Source organism: Belonocnema kinseyi, chromosome 3 (assembly GCF_010883055.1).
Source record: "Belonocnema kinseyi isolate 2016_QV_RU_SX_M_011 chromosome 3, B_treatae_v1, whole genome shotgun sequence".
In the NCBI taxonomy this organism is placed as follows: Eukaryota; Metazoa; Arthropoda; class Insecta; order Hymenoptera; family Cynipidae; genus Belonocnema; species Belonocnema kinseyi.
In genome coordinates, this window is record NC_046659.1 from 116,011,447 (window position 1) to 116,032,605 (window position 21,159).

Genomic DNA, 21,159 nt, shown 5'->3' on the forward strand with positions numbered 1-21,159 from the left:
TGTATTATTATATTTACCAATAAGGTCAAGCAAAAAAATATAGGTGAAGCAGAGAATAACCGTCACGTTCTTCATTTTCTTAAAAAGAAGAAACCTACTTGTGAAAAATTATTATAAGATTGTAAAAAAATTAATGTTCGTATCTGTTTGTCAGTTGATATTATTTGTATTTCATTAATCTGCTTATCTAAAACTAAAGATGGGAGTATACACTCACGAAAAAAATGGTTTCTAAGTTCTGAATTAATAAAGGCGTATCTGTATTTTCTATAAAATAATAAAGATGTCACTTTTTTAAACACTATTTTCGAAATCTAGGCAATGCAAAAAAAAACCTCCAAAGAGAAAAAAATGTTCGTTAATACATTTAGAATAAGTATTAGTCAAGAAAAAATAATTTTGGGTATTTTTTATTACTTCTTAAAAATAGTATTTTCTAACTTTTATACATAAAATAATATAATTAAACATCTGTCAAATATATACTTTTATGTTTCTTTATGTTTCTTCTTTTTAAGAAAATTAAGAACGTGCCGGTCATTCTCTGCTTCACCTATATGTTTTTGCTTGACCTTATTGGTAAATATAATAATACATATAATTTAAAGTATAGTGAACTGAAGCTTTTAACTGGTGTTTGAATCTTGTACTATCATGTAATCTTATAAATCCCGAATGCTATTTTTCTTTCATCTTAAGCCTAGAAGAAATTAAGTGATGCTTGTTAGGTTCCGATAAAAAAAGATAGCAAATATTTTTGGGAGACTAGTTTTGCAGCACAAAAGAAAATTAAAAAAAAAAAGAATTTATCAAACTTTATAACTAAAAGTTCGACCCAATTAAAAATTATTCAATAAAAAATATTTCGTTTTTAGCATATGCTGGATACGAATTAATCAACGCCTCAGAATATTTTCGTTTATACAATCTTATCTCTTTTGAAGGTTTAATCACTATCACGTGACAATTGAAAATGTCAATTGAAAGAGTAGCATTTTTGTGAATAAAATAAAAAATGTTAAATACTTTTTCAAAGAACATGCAAAGACTGATTTTACTTTTTCTTTCCTTGATCTACCAGTTAATTTTTTTGAATAAAATAAAAGCGATGATATTATATTAATTACATCACAAATGAAATAATCGTTTTCCTATTTAAACTTTATTTGTTTAGAATCAGCTCTGCCACATAAAGAAGATGCAATTCATCCTACTCCTATTCTAGTATACAATGTTTGTTGCTTTGAATCTTCTGTAAACGAATTTTTTGTTATACAAGAACGATTTATTGATGTGGGCATATTGGATAATTATATGATTGGAAGGATCATACATGGAGAATATTTACCATTTGTTGCAGCTAGAATTCATCTAGCTGATTCAAGTTGATATTTGTTATTCATAAACATGATACTAGAAAATGAATAGTTTTTTTGAGTAAGGTAAGGTGAAATGATTGTACTAGTAAGTTTTGTTAGATGTGTAGCACACTACATAAAATAATTTGTACTTCAATATATGGTTCTACTTCTTGTTCTTTATTTGTATAAGCTTGAACCAAAATAAAATAAATAATCTATACTAAATGATTTTCATGAATGAGAAGAAAAAGAAATTTCTTTGGTTTAAATAAATGGTTTTTTGTTGCAACAAAAACTTTTCTTTAATTCAAAACGATTTTCTTTTGTCTGGGATTATATAGTATTAAATGAGAAAATGTATGCTCAATGAATGACCTTTTCAGTTCCAGATAATCATTTTTCGTTATGTGTAAACATAGATGTAGATAAGATCTTTAGTGAATATCCAAAGTTTTCTCATCCCCGGCTTTAATTGCTGACACGTAGTAACAAAAAATAAAACGCAAATGAGAGAACAGAGAAGATTTTGTTAGTAAATAATATGAGAGTCAGTGTTTAATGTGGATCTGATAAGAAAAATAAAGTAGTTTTAGAAGGGGATAGCTATTTAAAAAAAAGGATGGTTAACGCCTTCATTCAGAAGCTTACAGAATCCTTGAAATAATAAAATAAATAAAAACCAAGATAACTTAAATGAAGCCAAATGGCACTCAATTAAAATATTGTATCTACTACTCAGGAACAATGAAAACTGGAATATTCCAATGAAATTTTGCGGAAGTATTTTTAAATATTCAGTAGAATATTAAAAAAAACTTTGCTGTAACAATAAAAGGATCATTATTTTCAAACAATCCTAATTGCTCTCTTTGAGCTACTTTCAGTAGATATTTATTCGCTCGTATGAGATTTAAAATAAGGATTAATAAGGATGGTTTTAGTTTGAAATTAATTTTTCATACAGGGAGGTACGACACTATCATTCAAATCTAATGTAGTTGAATGCAATGGATATTGGGGGGTTAAATAAATCCAGGCGGTATAATGTCAAAATCTCAGAGCTATCTTTTATTACATTAACTTGAAAATGATTTAAAGAAGTTAAAATTAAGAAGTAAAAGTGATACGGAAGCTACGAATATCGGCACCAAACTGGTCTCTACCATCACAAATTATAAATAATTCATAGATTATAGTTAAAAATATCTAAAATTATGACAGATTGGGTCGCTTACCCCATCAGACAACATGTTTTCGATTAAAAGATTGATAGAATAATAGAGTCGGGCATAGCCGGGCATAGTCGGGAAAGACTTCCAAGCTTTAAATATTAAAGTAATTTTTACACTTGATTTCTTATTATTAAACAGTGCCATGAGGACACTTTAAACGTGATTTAAATTCGTAACGTTATCTCCCCTAAAGCACTCTCTTCTTTGTTACGAATAGTACTTTTTTGCACAAGCCCCTCCCCCAACCTCTAAAATTGGTAACGCGTAATTCATACATGACTACTTACAATATTTCTAAGGAGTGTTACCTCAGAATTTAATTGGCATATTCCAAAGGTAGTACATTTTACTGTGACAATAGTTCCAACAGGAGATTTTCGGAAAAGAATATCAGCTTTTAATGTGAACTTTTCATTTGCTACATACACTTAATTCTAACCGAATAAAGTTTGAAATATATGGAAAGCGCAGTTTATCCTTATTTTGTTTGACTTCATTTTGATTATTGACCAATATTTTCGCATCAATATTAATATTTAGAGCCAGGCTATCATGAGGCTGATGCAAAAACTTTGACAAAATTTTCTCTCAGCACAGAATTTCATAATAATTGTAGCATGGATAATATACTCAGTCAAAGCAACATTGCTAACGCGACTAAACCAGTATACAAAGTGGACTCTGTAAATCATCATTTTTGCGACGGACCCTGGACAGAACAAGCTCGAAATGTTAAGTTAGCCATTATGGGAAATTAGGTTTCTCTTCTCGTATTCCAATTTAACTAAAAATAATTTTTCCATTCTTTAGAAGCCGGGTCTTATCACTCTCTTAACCCCTTATCCACAATTTCATAGACCCCTCTTCTTCTAAAACATCATCTCCATTCATTCATCATTCCCATTTTGACAGGTATCCTTTTGCAATATATATATATATATATATATATATCAGCATCACATCTCCGATGTATGCTTTTACGTCCTGCGCTAATTATTTTCTTTATAAAACCCTACACAAATCTCTAAATACATTTTTTAAATAAAAATTTCATTAATTATCCCCATATATTTTTCTTTTTCTGACTCTTCCTTTTGATATTTATTTAAAGTGTCATATAAATTCTTTCTTCTTAGTACTTTTACTAAATCCTCTTATTAATTCTCCCTCCCTATACCCATTTTGTTAATTAATATTCTCCTATAATTCTTATGGTGTTGATCACCGTATTCCCATTCTTTTATGTCTAACTGGTTAAAAATATTCTTTCTATTGATCTTCTCGTCAAAACTTTCTCGATCTTCTTTTGTTAACCCTTTTTCTTTTTTCCAAATTTATCATCCCTCTTCTTCCTATTCGTCTATATCATTCTCTTCACCTCAACCCTTTCACCATTTCACTCCATCAAGTTTTTCTCTTTTTTCTCATTTTATATATATATATAATTTCCTATATTTTGATAAATAATATTTGTTTCAGTCCTCGTTAATACCTAAATACGTGAAAAGTTTTTTTTTTATTTAAAAAAGTAAATGTATTCAAGCATAAATAATTTCTAATGGTATTAGTTGCCATAGATAATTCTTCTACATATTACCGTCATCGATTAAATGAATTAATAATGCTAAAAAGAAATCTAAATAATAATTTACCCTAATTTTTTGTTTAATCTTTACATACCTTAAGCTTAGTGCTTATTTATATAAAATTATTTTTCATACTATATTTAATGCTATTTATTGGTTTCGAGCTTTGGATTCCGTAAATGATGAGGAAGATTCAGATACTCATCAAACTTTTCGGCTCCGTGTAATGGCCATCCTCAGTGATTTATTCCACAAAGTCATATATTTGGTACAAGATTTTTTGCGTGTCGACTTTTTTATATATGAAATTAATTATTGTTATATATGACTAATATGTGACGACCACCTTTAAAAATTTATTCCATGCATGTTTATCTTCAATAAGCCTTTAACAAATATCAATTTAAGAAAATAAACTTCTATTTAAACATCAGCCTAGAATCCTAAGCTATATTTACAGTCGATTCTCAATAGTTGGGTGGAGGGGGGTCCTGTGATTACTGGTGTGAGAGGTCTTTTCTAATGTAAAGAATTTTTTTTTCGATATCCAATAATTTTTTCAGGTATATGTATGGGGTTACGACTTATGTAACTTTCTTTTGTTTCTCTCTGGTTGCTTAGAATAAAAATAAGGATACCTGCTCTACCATTAGGATTTCTGATACCAATTGGATGTTATTGTGTCATTTTTCCAACAAATGCAGATATCTAAGAACGCGATTTTATTGTTTCCTTAAATTTTTAGGCTGGAAATCCTTTGCAGTTTTCGCTGCTAATATGTCATCAAGGTACCTAAAAAGAAGACCTCACATAATCATACTAATAGACATTCCTGTTATAAGTTGTTCAAAACTAAGCTTTTGAGCAATTGCTGAATCATTCAGCATCGATAAAGAAACTGTTTAACAAATTTTACATAAAAATTTTGAAACACAAAAAGGTGGCTTTTGAGACGATTATGAGACTAAGCGCAATTGAATAATTTGTAAAATAAAAATTTATAGAGAATCATTTACAAAAAGACCACTAGTGCTTTGAGGCCGTGTTGCATTGTTATGCTGTACTAAATAATATAGATGACATATGCAATAAGCTCTTTTGTGTAATCATCCAGGTCCTCTTTATTAAACACCTGTCTTATACAATTCCTATCACAATATTGAGAATCAGTGCTAGTGACTGTATAATCTCGCTGTCAGACTAAAGTCAGACTTTAATAAACAGTGGCAGCATTAGCATTGTAAAGATACGGATTTCTTTGAAAACTAGAAAATAAGATTAAACTGTTTAGAAGAGAAATGCCAAAAAAGCTGACAATAAGAGAACGGGAAAAGCATACTGGAACTCCGTTTTCCAGTTATTTGTTAACAAGGTGAAAGCTGAAACGCTTTGATCCCTTTTTAAGAACAGTATTTCTTACATTTAGTAGATATCGTTTCCTCAATCAAATCTATATGCATATTAGAAAGTTCCAACTATGTGTCGAAATAAAATATCCACCTTATTGGTATAAGCTTCTGCCTGTGATATTTTTCAATTTTCAATAATATTTGTTTGTTGATTATTATACATTTAGCAAATCATTTGATACCTGAAAAGGGTGCTTTAATTTTAAGGCCATTTTATACATTTCTATTTCTATACTAATCTGAAAAATTAGAAATATTAAAAATACTTCACCTAATATTACTCTCGAATATTAATAGGTGAGAAAGTTGCCATTTTAACTCCACTTTTTCCTCATTTCACGAATATTTTTATTTTTTCGAAAGATTTTAATGCAATAGAAGAAAATCTCTTTCACTAATGCAAGTTCATTGTAGTGTATCCATCCGTAGGCTTTTCTGGGACGTGTCTCAAAGGAAGATTTTTCTGGCTTCATTGTATGGAAAATAAGGCTAGTGGTAGCTCAACTGAGGTGGATAGATATTTCGATACTATATCTGTCTCTAAGGGTACTTTATCATGGTCTAATATGATGCTTAGGATAGAAGAAACTACTAGTAATGTTGAACCCATGAAATCTTACTAATCCTCGAAAAGATCTGATCTATCCAAGAGTCTGTGGTGGGGGTCAACTGCGATCTCTTCATTCAACAAAAGTGTTTCTTGTTTAATCTGGCCCTTTCTGGGTATGCATGATACACACATTTTTTTACATACCATAATTCTTGAAATCGACTTGATCCAAGCTTTTATTATATCTGCTTTATTTACTCTGAGCTTTCAACTGTATTCTAACATGGTGGATTTGCTTCTCACAATATTATGGCTTCGTCTTTGACGAACGGCTGCACCCCCTTCCAGATTTCCCTTCACCTAAACTCTTGCACCATTTAAATCTACTAACCCTTTTTCGCTCGTTTCAGTTCATTAATTTATAATTTTTCTATTTTTTTCAATTATCCCATATTTTTTCACATATTCTTTGATGTCCTACTTTGCTCTTCATCTCTATGACCCGCTCTTCTTATCCAGTTTTCATTTTATCACAAACAGTTTTTCCATCTTTCTACTTTCTCCTCTACCTCCCTTCTCCTCGACTTTTTTACTATTTATTATCAACTCCTAATCGATCTTACCACCCAGTCAACCTATCTCTCATAATCCTTATTTCATTGAATAACCACTTAACCATGTGACAGAATTATAGTTTTATCTAAACCTCATCCGGACTAAAGCACCCGCGCAAACTTAAGGTCCAGCTAATAAAAATTCATAAAATAAATTTCGCGTATACGGTGAAATGAATTTTGTTCAAATAAAAATTATTGAGAGAAAATATTTGGAAATGTTCGTGCGCTTCAGTTATACATACTAGGCAGTATGATAAGTACCTGAAAATTCTAAGAGTTGGCATTAGTATTCACTAATATGAACCATTTTCGTCGAGCTTGATCCTTCAAATAACGCCTGTCAAAACTTCAGCCATTTATGTTTACGCATTTACAAGTTACAGCATTGAGAAGCGACTAACCTCCGAGTTTTTTTCAATTTGGAAAAATCTGAGTTTCGAGTTTTGATCAAACACTACTATCTTCGCAAGAAAACGATATCCGAGACCAAGGCCAAGCTGGATAAGTATTACCCGGACTCTGCACCGTCGATTGGAACGATTCATCAGTGGTTTACCGAGTTTCGTTGTGGCTGTACGAGCACAGTTGATGCTGAACGATCTGGGCGCCCAAAAGAGGTCACTACACCAGAAAATGTCGAAAAAATCGATGATATGATGTTGCATGATCCCAAAGTGAAATTGAGAGAGGTTGCTAATGCTGTAGGCATATCATTGGAACGTGTGAACAATATCGTGCATTCAGTTTTGGGCATGAAGAAGCTCTGCGGGCGATGGGTGCCGCGTTTGCTCACAGTGGACCAAAAACGAATTCGTGTGACAACTTCCCAACAGAATTTGGCATTATTTTCGCGTAAGCCGACCGAGTTTTTGCGCCGATTCATAACCATGGATGAAACCTGGATCCACTACTACACTCCTGAGTCAACGCAACAGGCAAAACAATGGGTGCGACCGGGCCAAAGTTCTCCGAAGCGTCCAAAAACGCAACAATGGGTCGGAAAGGTTATGGCCTCCGTATTTTGGGATGCACATGGCATAATATTCTTGGACTATCTTAAAAAAGGTAAAACCTCAACCGGAGCATACTATTCATCATTAATGGACCGATTGAAAATCGAAATCGCCGAAAAACGACCGCAGTTGAAGAAGAAAAAACCGCTTTATCATCACGACAATGCGCCTGTTCATTCATGCTTTGTTGCACAAGCAAAATTGCATGAAATCGGCTTCGAATTGGTTCATCAGCTACCGTATTCACCAGACCTGGCCCCCAGCGACTATTACTTGTTCCCTAACCTGAAGAGATGGCTCACTGGTAAGCGTTTTTACTCAAATGAGGAGCTCATAGCTGAAACTGAGGCGTATTTTGGAGACCTTCCGATCGAGTACCTTTCGGACGGTATCAAAAAGTTAGAAAATCGTTGGACTTGTTGTATCGACCTAAAAGGAGAGTATGTTGAAAAATAAAACCGACTTTGGCCAAAAAAACGTCTCCGTGTTTCATTTTTCAGGAACTTATCAGACTGCCTAGTACCTCTTTGTATTGAAGAACTTAACTTATTGATTCTTCATGTGTCTCTTTGTACAGTTTTACATATCAAACTGCTTTCCATTAAACTCTCATAATTTAATCTATATCTAAGGTGGATTTAAAATAATGACACTGTACTATTGCTATTCCCCACGCCTGGTGCATTAGTTTGAATCCATAAAATGAATACCAAGAGCTTGGAAACGTCGTTAAATATATTATTGTAAGCTGGAATAATTTGAGTCAATCATATCGGGGGTAACGTTTTGCTTTTTACTGTGAATTCGCAAATTTAATTAGGTCTGTTCTCCAATCGAAACTTTGAAAGTATTCGCTTGTCGTCTAAACTAGTTTCGAATCTCGACTAGTCTAAATTTATCAAAGCTTTACTAAACTTTTTAAGTAATGAATTACCCACACCATATGTTATGTATTTACCTACATTATCGCCATCTACACTGATAGCAATATTATTATTCATTTAACGATTTTTTTTGTATGGCACAAAAATGTAATTTACTTATTACGCATTATAATCGGATGGCCAAAACAAACATTATATATGGCTGTATCTATACCAGCAATAAAATATAATGAATCTAGTCATAAATATAGTTGCACTGCCAATTCATTTCTATCAGTTTATTTATACAATTATACTAGTATATAACTCGCCATAGAGCTGTAGTAATTACTTCTTTCTCTGAAATTTTCCTTATTTTTTTAACATTATAGATAGATAAACCTTTTTCGGACGGCTGGCCTTAGAAAATTGCCTTCCTCACACTTTAATTGTTTCACAGAATTTGCTTCCACCTAACTCTTAAAATATTAAAATCCATCCACACCTTATCTCTAAGAGCATTTTCTTCTTTAAAAAAATCATTTTTTCTCATATCTCTCTTCTCCTAGCCTCGCCTCGAACGCATGTCACTACTTTCTCACTTTGCCTTGATTTTCCAAACTCGGCCTCAGCGGCTAATACCTACAACTTATGTACTACTCACAATAGTTACAATTTTCTTACACTTACTTTCTCTCCTATTTACAATCATATCTTCTCCATTCCTCGGCCTTCTGCCTTCTCTTCCTCTCCATCTTACCCAATGCCACCATTAACCATACTACTGCTATTTTGTCTCGAATTTTAGACAACAATACCTTCGTGCTTATCCTACTCCTTTCCACATCTTCACACTCCTTCAACCAGTGCTTCAATTTAGCATCCCCCTTCCCATACAATTCCCACATCCTCTTCTCTCTAAAAAGCCAGAACCTATTATATAGTACTACTTCATACATTCGCAAATCTTATCATCGGTATAAGTTCCTGACTTCATTTATCTTGTTTCTTACAGAAATATTGCTCTTTCTTCCTTGGCACAATCCACCCGTAGTTCACTTCAAAACTTAAATCCCATATTCGCTTCTTCTATTCTGCTATCTCTCTCTCTCTCTCTCTCTCTCTCTCTCTCTCTCTCCTAATATGTCATTCTTCTTAACAATCTCATTTGCTATCCCTAAACTCTTGTTTCCTGTGTCCCCTCTGGAATAATAGTTAGACGTATTCTTACAAACCCCAGTTTCTAGTTTACATCCATCTCCTGTATTCTATTTACTTCTACACTTATCTTCCACCTCAACACCTCCACTCCATAAAATAAGAAATTCATCACTAGCGAATCACACCATTTTATTCTCCTTTCGAAATCATCTGCGAAAAACCTTTTTCTCAACCTCCACACGTATTTCAAATACGTGGATTAATTATTGTCTATGTAACATTGTTTTTCTTAAAACAAATATCTGTGGCAATATGTATTGTTTTTCCTATAAAGATACACGGTACAGAATGAACCACAATTCTTCGCTTCTTAAATTAAATATAAGTTCGAAAAGAAAATACATTTAATGATTGGAAAACTGTTCAAGGCCCTAGGACCTCTGCTTAAAATTTTCGTTTTTTGAAATCAATAAAAATACGTATTAATTTTTGTAACAACTAAAACAAGTCCTGAGAACTGTCTGAGACAAAATAAAAGTGTGTGTGTGTGTGTGTGTGTGTGTGTGTGTGTGTGTGTGTGTGTGTGTGTGTGTGTGTGTGTGTGTGTGTGTGTGTAATCAGATGACACTTAGGAGTGGGTTATATTGAACACTTTGGAGAGCGTAGGAGTGTGATGCTTGTGGAGTGGCCAACGGGGTTGTTGTGGTCACGCTGGGGTTTAATATTGCTAACGCTGATTAGTATAAATTTCTTGTAAAGAGATCCCGATCAGGAGAAGGGAGACGGATCTAAAGTTCCAAAATGTACCTCTAGAGGTAACACGGGACCAAAGTCCCAACGTGTGTCTGGAGGAGATATAAGAGGAGGAGTCTCAAAGTATGCCTCTAGAGGTGTGAAGAGATCAAAGCTCCCGAACAGTACATACACATTTCATTCAAAAAGTTCTGGGACTAATATTTTCTAAGCGTGCTTAAGATAATGCGGTGTACTTTCTGCATAGAATAATTCATCTGCTTCATTCGAAGTCTAACGCACTTTGGATTATCGAAATCACTTCAGTCGCTTGTGTGCCGTGCAAGTTTGAAATTATTAAGAGTTTTCAGGTTGTTACAATTTAAGTAATGAAACAAAGTGCCGCATTTAATTTTTCTATTAAGGTAAGCACACGTGCTTCAGAAACGTATAATATGTTACAAAATGCTTATTAAAGTAACTGCCTAGTGCAAAGCAAAGTTCTTAAGTGGTACACGCGTTTTACGGATGACCGGGAATCGCTTCAGGATGATCCTTGACAATAGTGTCCAACATCAAGCGATACATACTCGTACTAGAACGTTGAACATGTAAGTACACTCCTTGCAAACAATGGGCAACTGAATATTAAAATTCTATAACTACAACTTCAAATTATAGTGGGTTTTTTTAAGACAATAGTGCATGACGTTATCGGCCAAAAAAAATTGTGCCAGATGTTCGAACCCCATTCTCTGAAACAACAGAATAAAGTGCAGCACGTTTTGGCGGTAACAGACTTCGTTTATTCGGCTGATGACACTCCTACTTTCAGGAAGAGCATTCCAACGTATTAAACGTTTCTGAATCACTTTTTCCTAGTTTGAATCAAAACTTAATTGTGGCTTTTCGTTGCAATAATCAAATTTCATAAAAACTGCGAAATCTTAATAATTTTAAACGTATACTCGCCCTAAGAAACTGAAGTGATTACGCTGAACCAAAGTTCGTTAGACTCAGAATGAACCAGAGTAAGTATTCTATGTAGAGACTAAACCCTATCGCCTCAAGTACACTTAGAAAAAGTCAGTCTCAGTAATTTTTGAATGAACTGTGTACATGACGGGAGAAGGGGTGAAGAAGATCGGGATTAGAAAGGATCAGATAATCGTACGGAAGTTACAAAAATACGTTCGTGAATTTTAATTTATAAAAAAAATATATTATTATAGAGGTCCGTGGATAACTGGGCGTCGAGTGATACCATATAGTCGACACACATGATCAGTGGAGCAAGAATAGATATATTAGAAATAAATGTGAAAAGGAATTATGGGAGCAGCACCAAAGAATCACGGAAGCATTGCAATAAGATGCTACAGCCAATTTTATTATCAAATAAATTTGTTGTCAGGGTAATGATGACGAAACAAGTGCCTACTCTAAGTTTATATATTTCTATTTTAACTAAATGTTTTCCCTATACAACGATAATAAAGTGATGCAAAATCTGCCAAAGATAATAAATACTCGAACATAAATAGCAATTTAGTCAAGGTTAATGACCGACAAGAAGAGTTTACATAAAGCAACTACAAGTTTTATCTAAACTTGCCAACCGTTTCACCGAATCGGAGTGAACACTTTTTTTAATTTATTGCATTCTAGATTCGTGCAATCTTCTCAAAAACCTTGCTTCCGTAAAGACTATCTCGGCGGAACGAATGTTATGTGTCCCAAATTCTACGAAAAATCGATTATTAAGAGGATCATCATTCAATATTGGTACCGTCACGTTTGCAATGTCGCCATGGATCTGTACTTTAACTCTTACAAGACGATCAGAAGGATCGGTTCTAGAACCGAGCAGTGGAAACAATTGTCCTCGTATGATTTTTCCAATGATGAAATTATTCAATATTCCCACTTTATGAAATCCTCCAAGTACAGGATAAAATTCATGTGTAGGAGTTTCTATACAATAAACGTTCTTTACTAGGATGGGAATAGGATGAACTGCGTTCTCTTTATGTAGCGAAGCTGATTCTGAAAAAGTAAAGTTCAAGTGGGAAATTATTAATTGTATTTATTATGAAGCTAATGTTATATACTATAGATTTAATTATGTTTCAGCAAAATTTAGTTGATACATTAAAGGAAGATCATAAAAATCAGTTTACGAAGATATCTGAAAAAATCTGCAAGTCAATTTTACCCATCAATAATAATCAAAAGCCATAGATGAGATAAAGTTGGGCGGTCAAAAATACTTTTATTTAAAAGTATCTTCAATGTATCACAAGAAATTTATTACCAAAAATTTTTTATTCTAGGACTTGAATTACTTATCAAAAATATGTTATAAATGAAACTTTTTTTTAAATCTGCGCTTCCAAAACTATTTGTTAGATTTTCAAACAGAAACGAACAATTGTAACTTTTTTAGCTTTTAGGCTCATTATAGAACAGAAATTCATTATAAATATAATAAATATATTAATCCTCAGACATTATATAATTCAAATATTAAAATCGGGATAAGCCGAGATTACATAGTCGTACATATAACTATATATTTACCAATAAAATGAAGCAAACCCGTTGGGGTTAGGCAGAGAATAACTATCAGGCTTCTCATTTTGTTGAAAAAAGAGAAACCTACTTGTACAAATTTTTATTTAGAATGTAAAACTATGATTATTCTTCTCATGGTTTCTGTTTGATATATTATCATAGGTCTTATCTTATTTTTCTTTGTACATTATTTGTATTTCGTCAGGCTGCTCATAACGAAATTCGCAATTATACTTCAGATTTTAATTATTTTATGAACTATTTAAAAAGAACAAAATCAAATATTAAAAATAAATCCTAATATGCCACTCATTATTACGAAGAATAGAGAAATTAAACAGGAATGCCAAATTATTATTCAAATACGTAAAATTAAGCAACTGTTTTTTCATTCGTAAGAGTTTAAGAAAATGGTCATGTTTTCACAGGCTTAAGATGTTTTTACTGCCCAACATTTCGAAGGCATTTTTGACTATAGAGTTGGATTTTATTTTGACGGACTTATTGCAGTCAAGTACACGATGGGGGGACCTACAGCTTAAGGTGGGTTCCGAACCACTAGAACCCCTGTAAAGGTACTTAGAAAAATTTCCAAAGGTACCGGCTCAGGGATCGAACCACGGATATCTGAAATATAAAAAACATTTTTGTGTTGAAATGTTGTCACAGGCTTATACTGCCCAACATATCGAAGGCATTTTTGCTTAGAGTTGGATTTTTTTTATTCGATCATTTTGCACAGGGCTGTCCCGGTATATAATGCACGCATTTTTATAATGCAATCAAGTGATCTGATGAGAGCAGTCTGCCCAGACATATTGGACAAAGCCTGGTTTTTACCCCGTCATTTATGGACTGGGTTATAGTCAAGTACACGATAGGGGGGACCTACAGCTTAAGGTGGGTTCCGAACCACCAGAACCTCGGTAAATGTGCATTGAAAAATTTCTAGTGGTACCGGCTCAGGAATCGAACCCCGGACCTCTGACATGAAGTCCGAGTGTCATATTTCTTTCGTGGTAATTGCAATTACTCGGTGAGGAAGGAAATTGTTGGCATCAATAATTTTTGAATAGTGACGGGGGGATTGATTTTTAGAATGATCTCGAATTTTTATGAAATTTAATCAAATAATTCATTCGCTCCAATTCAGGTTTCTAATCAATCTTCCTAGTGGTCACCCCAGGTGGCCAGCTTCAAAATGTTGTACCTTAATGAATTAACACTGCATTTTCATGTCTGCTCATTTTCTTATGCAAGCTCTTGTGTTTTTGTGGATTTTTATAATGTATTACTATTTATTATTCACGAAATGTGTATTTCCTACGAAAAATCCCTGAAATATCCCTTAATTTGATACGTTTCCATAAATTCTATAGTATTCTAAATTTTCCAAGATTTCATAATTTTCCGTAAGTTTTCGTAAATCGCCATAATTTAATGCATCTGACAATGCACAAACATTTTTAAAAATTTGCAGGAATTGCATAACTTTTCATAACCATTCATAAATTCCAAAAAATATTCATAAACTTCTCGAAGATTTCCCAAATTTCTTGAGTCCTGGTTTTGAATTTAAAAGTTCTTCCAAATTTATAACTGACACTTTCAATTTGCACAGTTAATTATTTTGTATAAAAATGAAATAATTTTTTACGTATAGGAAACATAGTTTAAAAAAAAATCGCACAAAAATTGAGCAAGTGATAATTTGATACTATATCTGTCAATTCGTTCCGCAGTTCGAATTGGGTATAGTTTCTTGAAGACAGAGTGCATATTCTAAACATGGAAATTGTTCATTTCCAATCTTAAAATTTAATTTTCTTCAAATGTTAGTATTTAGTATATTCCTTAAAAATAAAAGTGGGATTATAGCCGCAAGGCAGAAATAACCAAGTGTTTTGTTCTGATTGAACTTATGCAGGAAAAAGAGTCTTGAATCCTCGCCCTGCTAAACTCTTTGCATCTGTATAATAATTCAATCAGTTTATATTTAAATAATATTAGTGTTAACAAAAAAAATTTCAGCCAATTACATAAGTTTTTACCCAAATAGTTAAATTTTTAAATAAAAAAAGATAAACTTTTAACCACATAGTTAAATTGCGAATGACAAAAGATACATTTTCAATCCAATATGCATATCTTCATACAAAGGGATTGCTGCTAAGCTAACAATATTGAATCTTTTACTAGAATAGTTGTATTTTTAACTAAAAGGTAAGTACTTTAACTAAAATGGTTAATCTGTAACTCGAATAGTTGAATTATTTACCAAATGTATGAATTTCGAACCAAGAAGAATTTTCCACCAAAATGTTGAATGTTCAACTATAAAAGTTACATTTTTAACCAAAAATATTAATTTTCCACTAAAATAACGAATCTTTGCCTCAAATAGGAGAATTATAATTCAACTATACCCCCGTCAGATAGCTAACACAGCGCTACAAAGTTAAAAATATTGACAAGACATTTTAATTTTAATTTAATATTAAAAATAAATCTTATAGCATATAATTAGTTTCAAATGGGCAATAGAAAACAATAGCTGGTAGTAAGGCAAGGTGGAGAAGGACTTGATAGGAGCTGTTGGAGACGTGCGGGTAAGAGGTCCGTCCACTCAGCGCCGTCACCAAGGAAAATTATAAAATGGAATACGCCATATTTTTTTTCTTTTTGCTAATTTTATGCTAAAAAATTTTTTTGTGCTTTTTAAACTTCGGAGAAAAGGGTGGCGGTGCTAGCAGGACGTCCACTCAGCACCACCACCTACGAAAACTCACTAAAAATGATTATAATGCGATAAACGATAAGTGGAGATTTTCTTGCTTTTTTTTGCTCTATGATGATATATTATAAGCATATATTACGTTTCCCAAAAAACTACCCTTAAGTGTTACAAAACTACCCCCTGTGATCAAAAACGTTTACAAAATGGGAAAACTACCTTCAACAATGTAAACATGATTTAGGGCTCCAAATTAATCACATGGCACTTGAAAATTTCGCCCTCTTTATAATTTCCCCAAAACTACCCTTCCACGTGAACTATTCTAAGTCATACATACCCTCCCCTCGTCATAAAAAACGTTTTAAAAGTTGGAAAACCAACTTGAGTAATGCAAAAATGATTTAGAATTCCACATTCAGGTGGAAGGGTAGTTTTGCGGAAATTATAATAACAGGCAAATTTTCAAGTGGCATGTAATTAATTTGGAAAACTAAATCATTTTTGCATTGTTCAAGGTTATTTTCCAACTTTTAAAACGTTTTTCATGACGAGGGGAGGGTATGTATGACTTAGGGGTAGTTTTTAGGGAAACGTAAAATATATCATCATAGAGCAAAATAAAGCAAAAAATCTCCACTTATTGTTTAGCGCATTATAATCATTTGTAGTGAGTTTTCGTAGGTGGCGGCGCTGAGTGGGCGTCCTGCTAGAGCCCCCACCCTTTTCTCCAAAGTTTAAAGAGCAAAAAAAAATTTTCAGCATAAAATTAGCAAAAAAAGCAAAAAAATATGGCGTATTTCATTTTACAATTTACCTTGGTGGCGGCGCTGACTGGACGGACCTGCGGATAAGCCATAAGAATCTAAAGAGGACGTACTTGGGCAGTGACTTGAGGTTCCCTTTCTCTTTTCTTGTCTCATACTGCTCTCTTAGAAATGAGTTTTAAGAGAGTTATAGTATTTCTAACTATACTAATTTTCTTTCTGTTTGATAGATTTTTGTGGAGCTACATGAGTCTTCAACTATTTTGCAAATCCAAGATAAATCTCTGAAAATATTTGTTTATTGATCGCGGATTCTAAATTAATTTATTCTTGTATATGTATTCTAATTTTAATTTGTTTTTATGTCATGGCAGCAGGCAAGTAGAGCGAGAACCTGTTGCGAAACAGTCCAGGAATTGACAGATGATGAATATTTTAATCCGTACAAAATCACGTAAAGCCTTAAGATCAGAGTGAATGTTTTGTTTTTCTAACCTCGTCCAGAAAGACTGGAACTAAGTTTGGTAAAATTAAGGGTATTCTTTTACGCAACATATTTTAGTATTGGGCAAGACCCTTTAGAGGGAAAACTTTATCTCAACATAAATCATTTATAGATTCCCTCTTCATCTCCCCACCCTCTCTCTCTCTTGTTCACGGCAACTTGTATTCTTTGTGATCCTTCCGTGAAAGCGAGAATCGAACGTGTTATCGAAATAGCGCCTGGATTTAATGAAAACGTCCCTCCCTCCTTGCCGTTGATGCACCCGTTTTGTGAAGTGCTTAAATTTATTTTTAATGTACCCAACACGAGGCTTAATATTATCGAAAGGATTAGTCCTGATTATGAGATCTTAATAAATAAATTACAAAAGATATTTAAATAATTTCTTTGCGCTGTAAATCTTAGTAAAACTCTTTAAGCAACTCTTAGATCTTTAGCTATACATGTGAATTTCGGTTGTATATGTTGACTGCAAATTTCTGTTAAGCGGACAAGCAATATCGATGATGTCGACTCTTCCATCATTTTTTTTCTCGCATCACGATGTCAGGTCGATTGGCCTGGATGTAATGATCCGTTTGGATAGTAACATCCCAATATAAGATGTAATCTTCGCTTTCTCTAAACGGGCATTGAAATGTATCTATAGAAGGGCATCCATTCTTTTAGGAGCCCAAGGTTTAGGACAAGTTGTTGATATATAATCGGCACCGGTCAACCACGTCTTGATGCAATACGTGTTTGCAATGATTCCTTGTGTGTGTCCTGTATTGCAATGACGAATTCTTCCATCTCTGGATACAGAACACCCTTTCTTAGCCAAATATCAAATGCATCACTATTTTGATTTTGATTTAACATGTTGGGGTGCTCGCCATGGCTAGCTTTCTGCATCCTTTGCATTTCTAATTCCTCTATGTTTTCTGTCCTGATATTCAAGACCACATCTGAGGACAAATTTAAGGGCGTATAGTCAAGATTCGCTTGACTAATGGTACTGTAGATCTCAACATTTCGTTTGCTGTTAATATAGTCTCGCAAATTTATAACTTGTGACTCACACAGTTTTTTGACATGTACGACGCCCCTACCCCCTAAACGTCGTGGTAGAACTACCCTTTTAATCGCTAAATTTCTGCGGTGCATTCGGTGCTTCGTCATTTCTACGCGAACACTTCTGTTTAACTTTCCACGGTCGGTGTAAGCTCATTTAATGAGCCCGAAGGAGTAGGTGAGGACAGGGATGGCATATGTGTTGATTGCCCTGATTTTGTTTGCCGAGTTAAGAAAACTCTTCATAATAAATCTGAGTCTTGTAGCGAAGGTAGTCCTGAAGCTTGTCTTAACTCTCGTATGCTGAATACCCTTAGATTCAAGAATACCCAGATATTTACTGGATTCGCCTGCATCAATTCCCTCGATGTCATTTTCAAACTCGTTCTCTAACTCTGCGGGCCCTAATTCTCCTCTGATTAAATTTACTGTTCTACATTTATGTAGTCCGAACTCCATGTGGATACCATTGCAAAACTGCTTTCTGCCATCGATTACTTGCTGCAGTTCCTGTGCTGAACTACCGTACAGCTTCAGGTCATATATGTGAAGAAGATGAGTTACTTGATAACCATCCTTATTATCATAAATTCTGAACCCATGAGACATGCTGTTTAATGTTTTGCTCAATGGATTTAACGCTAAACAGAACCATAGAGTGCTAAAGAAGTCTCTTTAAAATATACCCGTCATAAAGAGTATTGATCTAGTTATCCTTGGTTGCCCATGATAAAATACTTAATTCTTGTACGAACGAGCTTTATTGCATGGCTTAAAAAGTCCATAATACTCGGACAGATTTTGTAAATTTTCAAGGCTTTAAGCAAATAGCCATGCGGCATGGAAGAAAAAGCTTGCTTTTAGTCAATATATGCCATGTGTAAGTTCCTTTGATGCTTTCGAGCTTGAGTCATGGCAACAGCGTTTATAGTGACTAAATCTTTATAGCCTCGCGCGTTTTGATAACAGCCTTTTTGTTTTTTTGTAACAATGTCATTCTCGTCGCATAAGAATGTAGCTTATCTGCGATGATAGCTTTAAAACATTTATAAATTGTTGGAAGACAGGCTATCGGTCAAAAGTCAGGTGGATTTTGAGCATCTGCTTTTTAGTAACATATACGTAGTACTCTGGAGCATAGAGCCTGGCATCAGATCTGGGTGTTCAATGATCTTCTCAAAACGCCTTGCTAACGCAAGATGCACACACGTCAGGTACTTGTGACAGAAGTTGTATACCATGTCCGGACCTGGAACTTTCCAATTACTGGCCCTTTTCAAGTGCGCTGAAATATCTAAAGCCGTGATGTTTGTCAGTTGCATTCCATGGCTATTGCTTGCCCTTGCTTCCTCCAGTTTAAACCACGCAGTGTCCAAATTGCATCTATTTATTTCTCTCCAAACACCCGACCAGTAGTTAGTCATATCTTCTAATTGAGGGACTTCTGTATGTTGATGGCTATTAAGCTTTATTCTCATTTCACAATGGAACTTTCTTTCCTCTGTCTGAATGTTTCGATTTTGTTGCATTCGTGTACTACTTCTCTTGTACCGACGCAGTCTTGCAGGAAGAACATCCAGTCTCTGTCGTTGGGAGTCTAGAATCCCATCCAATATTGCTGATGGTAATGTCTCGATGTTCCAAGGGTGGATGAGTTTAGTAACATGGTTTATCAGCTTTCACGTTCTATTTTCTTATTTATAATGAGTCACTCGACCCAATTTAAACCTTACTGTGCTGAGATCCAAATCCAACCTGACTTTCATGGTGGATCTTAATCCCTTGCTGGGACAGAAACTGCATTTTCAGGCCTATTTTCCGTAGGTAAACCTTGCTGCCGAGATGTGCTGTTAGTGAACGCAGATCATTTGTGATATCATTTTTAGCAAAGAATGCCTTCGAGTTGGTTAAACATAACTGAACTCTAGTAAAGCATGACCAAAATTCCTTTCAAGGTGCTGTACTTTTTCTGGGATTTCCCTACCCACATCATCGTTATTAATATTCAGATTTGGTTCTAATGGATCCGGTACATGATATTCATTTGCCCTAGCACCTATGCCTTTAGCATCAATCAAGTCTTCGTTTTCTACATCTTCCAAGGCCAGTTCATCAACAGGAAGCTGCTGTTCCACTTCCATTTTGATCGCAGCTATTTCAGCAGCCGAAAGCAATCTACTTACAGATATTGAGCGTTTTTGATCTGCCAGATTCTTCTCATTTATTTTTGTGGCTAGCTCTGGGTATTTAAGTAAGAAGTGTCTCTAATGTTCTGTCCTCGCACTTTATCCACATTTCTCTGCGAAAAAATAAAGGCGCATAACATCTCTGTTTATATCCATTGTCCATTTTCGTCGCTCTTCTGGTTGCTAAAACTCTGCTTCTGCCTCTGGTTGTATAAGGCCATCCACCTTTGAAGGATGAGGTAGTGTTGTATCATCAATAGGTTGAGAAAGAACATCAATTTCTCCCGCTCGACCCTTTGACGCGGCTTTCTCTAACTGATGTTCATTGCCTTCGTTTTTCCAAGCTAAATAAACCTGTTATTTAATCTCCTTTGCTTCTTCTTCTGTTACGTGTAGATTAGTCTTAATGTCCTTCATCTTAGCGACAAGATCTCTCAGTGCGACTTTTTGTATATTAGTATACTTTGCAACAAATAAATTCAAATAATAATTGTTAAACTGCATTCATTGTGACCATGCTCTGAATGAAAAGTAGAAAACAAGTAATAAGTGTAAGAAAAAACATTATTACTACAGCATTACTGCAAATTTCTAGCATTATTGTAAGACAATATTATTAGAAATTATAAAAAATTGTTTAAAACTAAAAACAGTCATTATATTTGTGATAAAATGTATGATGCTTAACAAACTCTCCTTGGATCTCTATACACGTGGTCAATCGCTTTTCAAGTTTTTTTAATCCTTCAGAAAAATGCGTTTTCGGAAGTTCCTCAAAATAAGCACTTACAGAGGCAATGACGTCTTCGTTGTCTG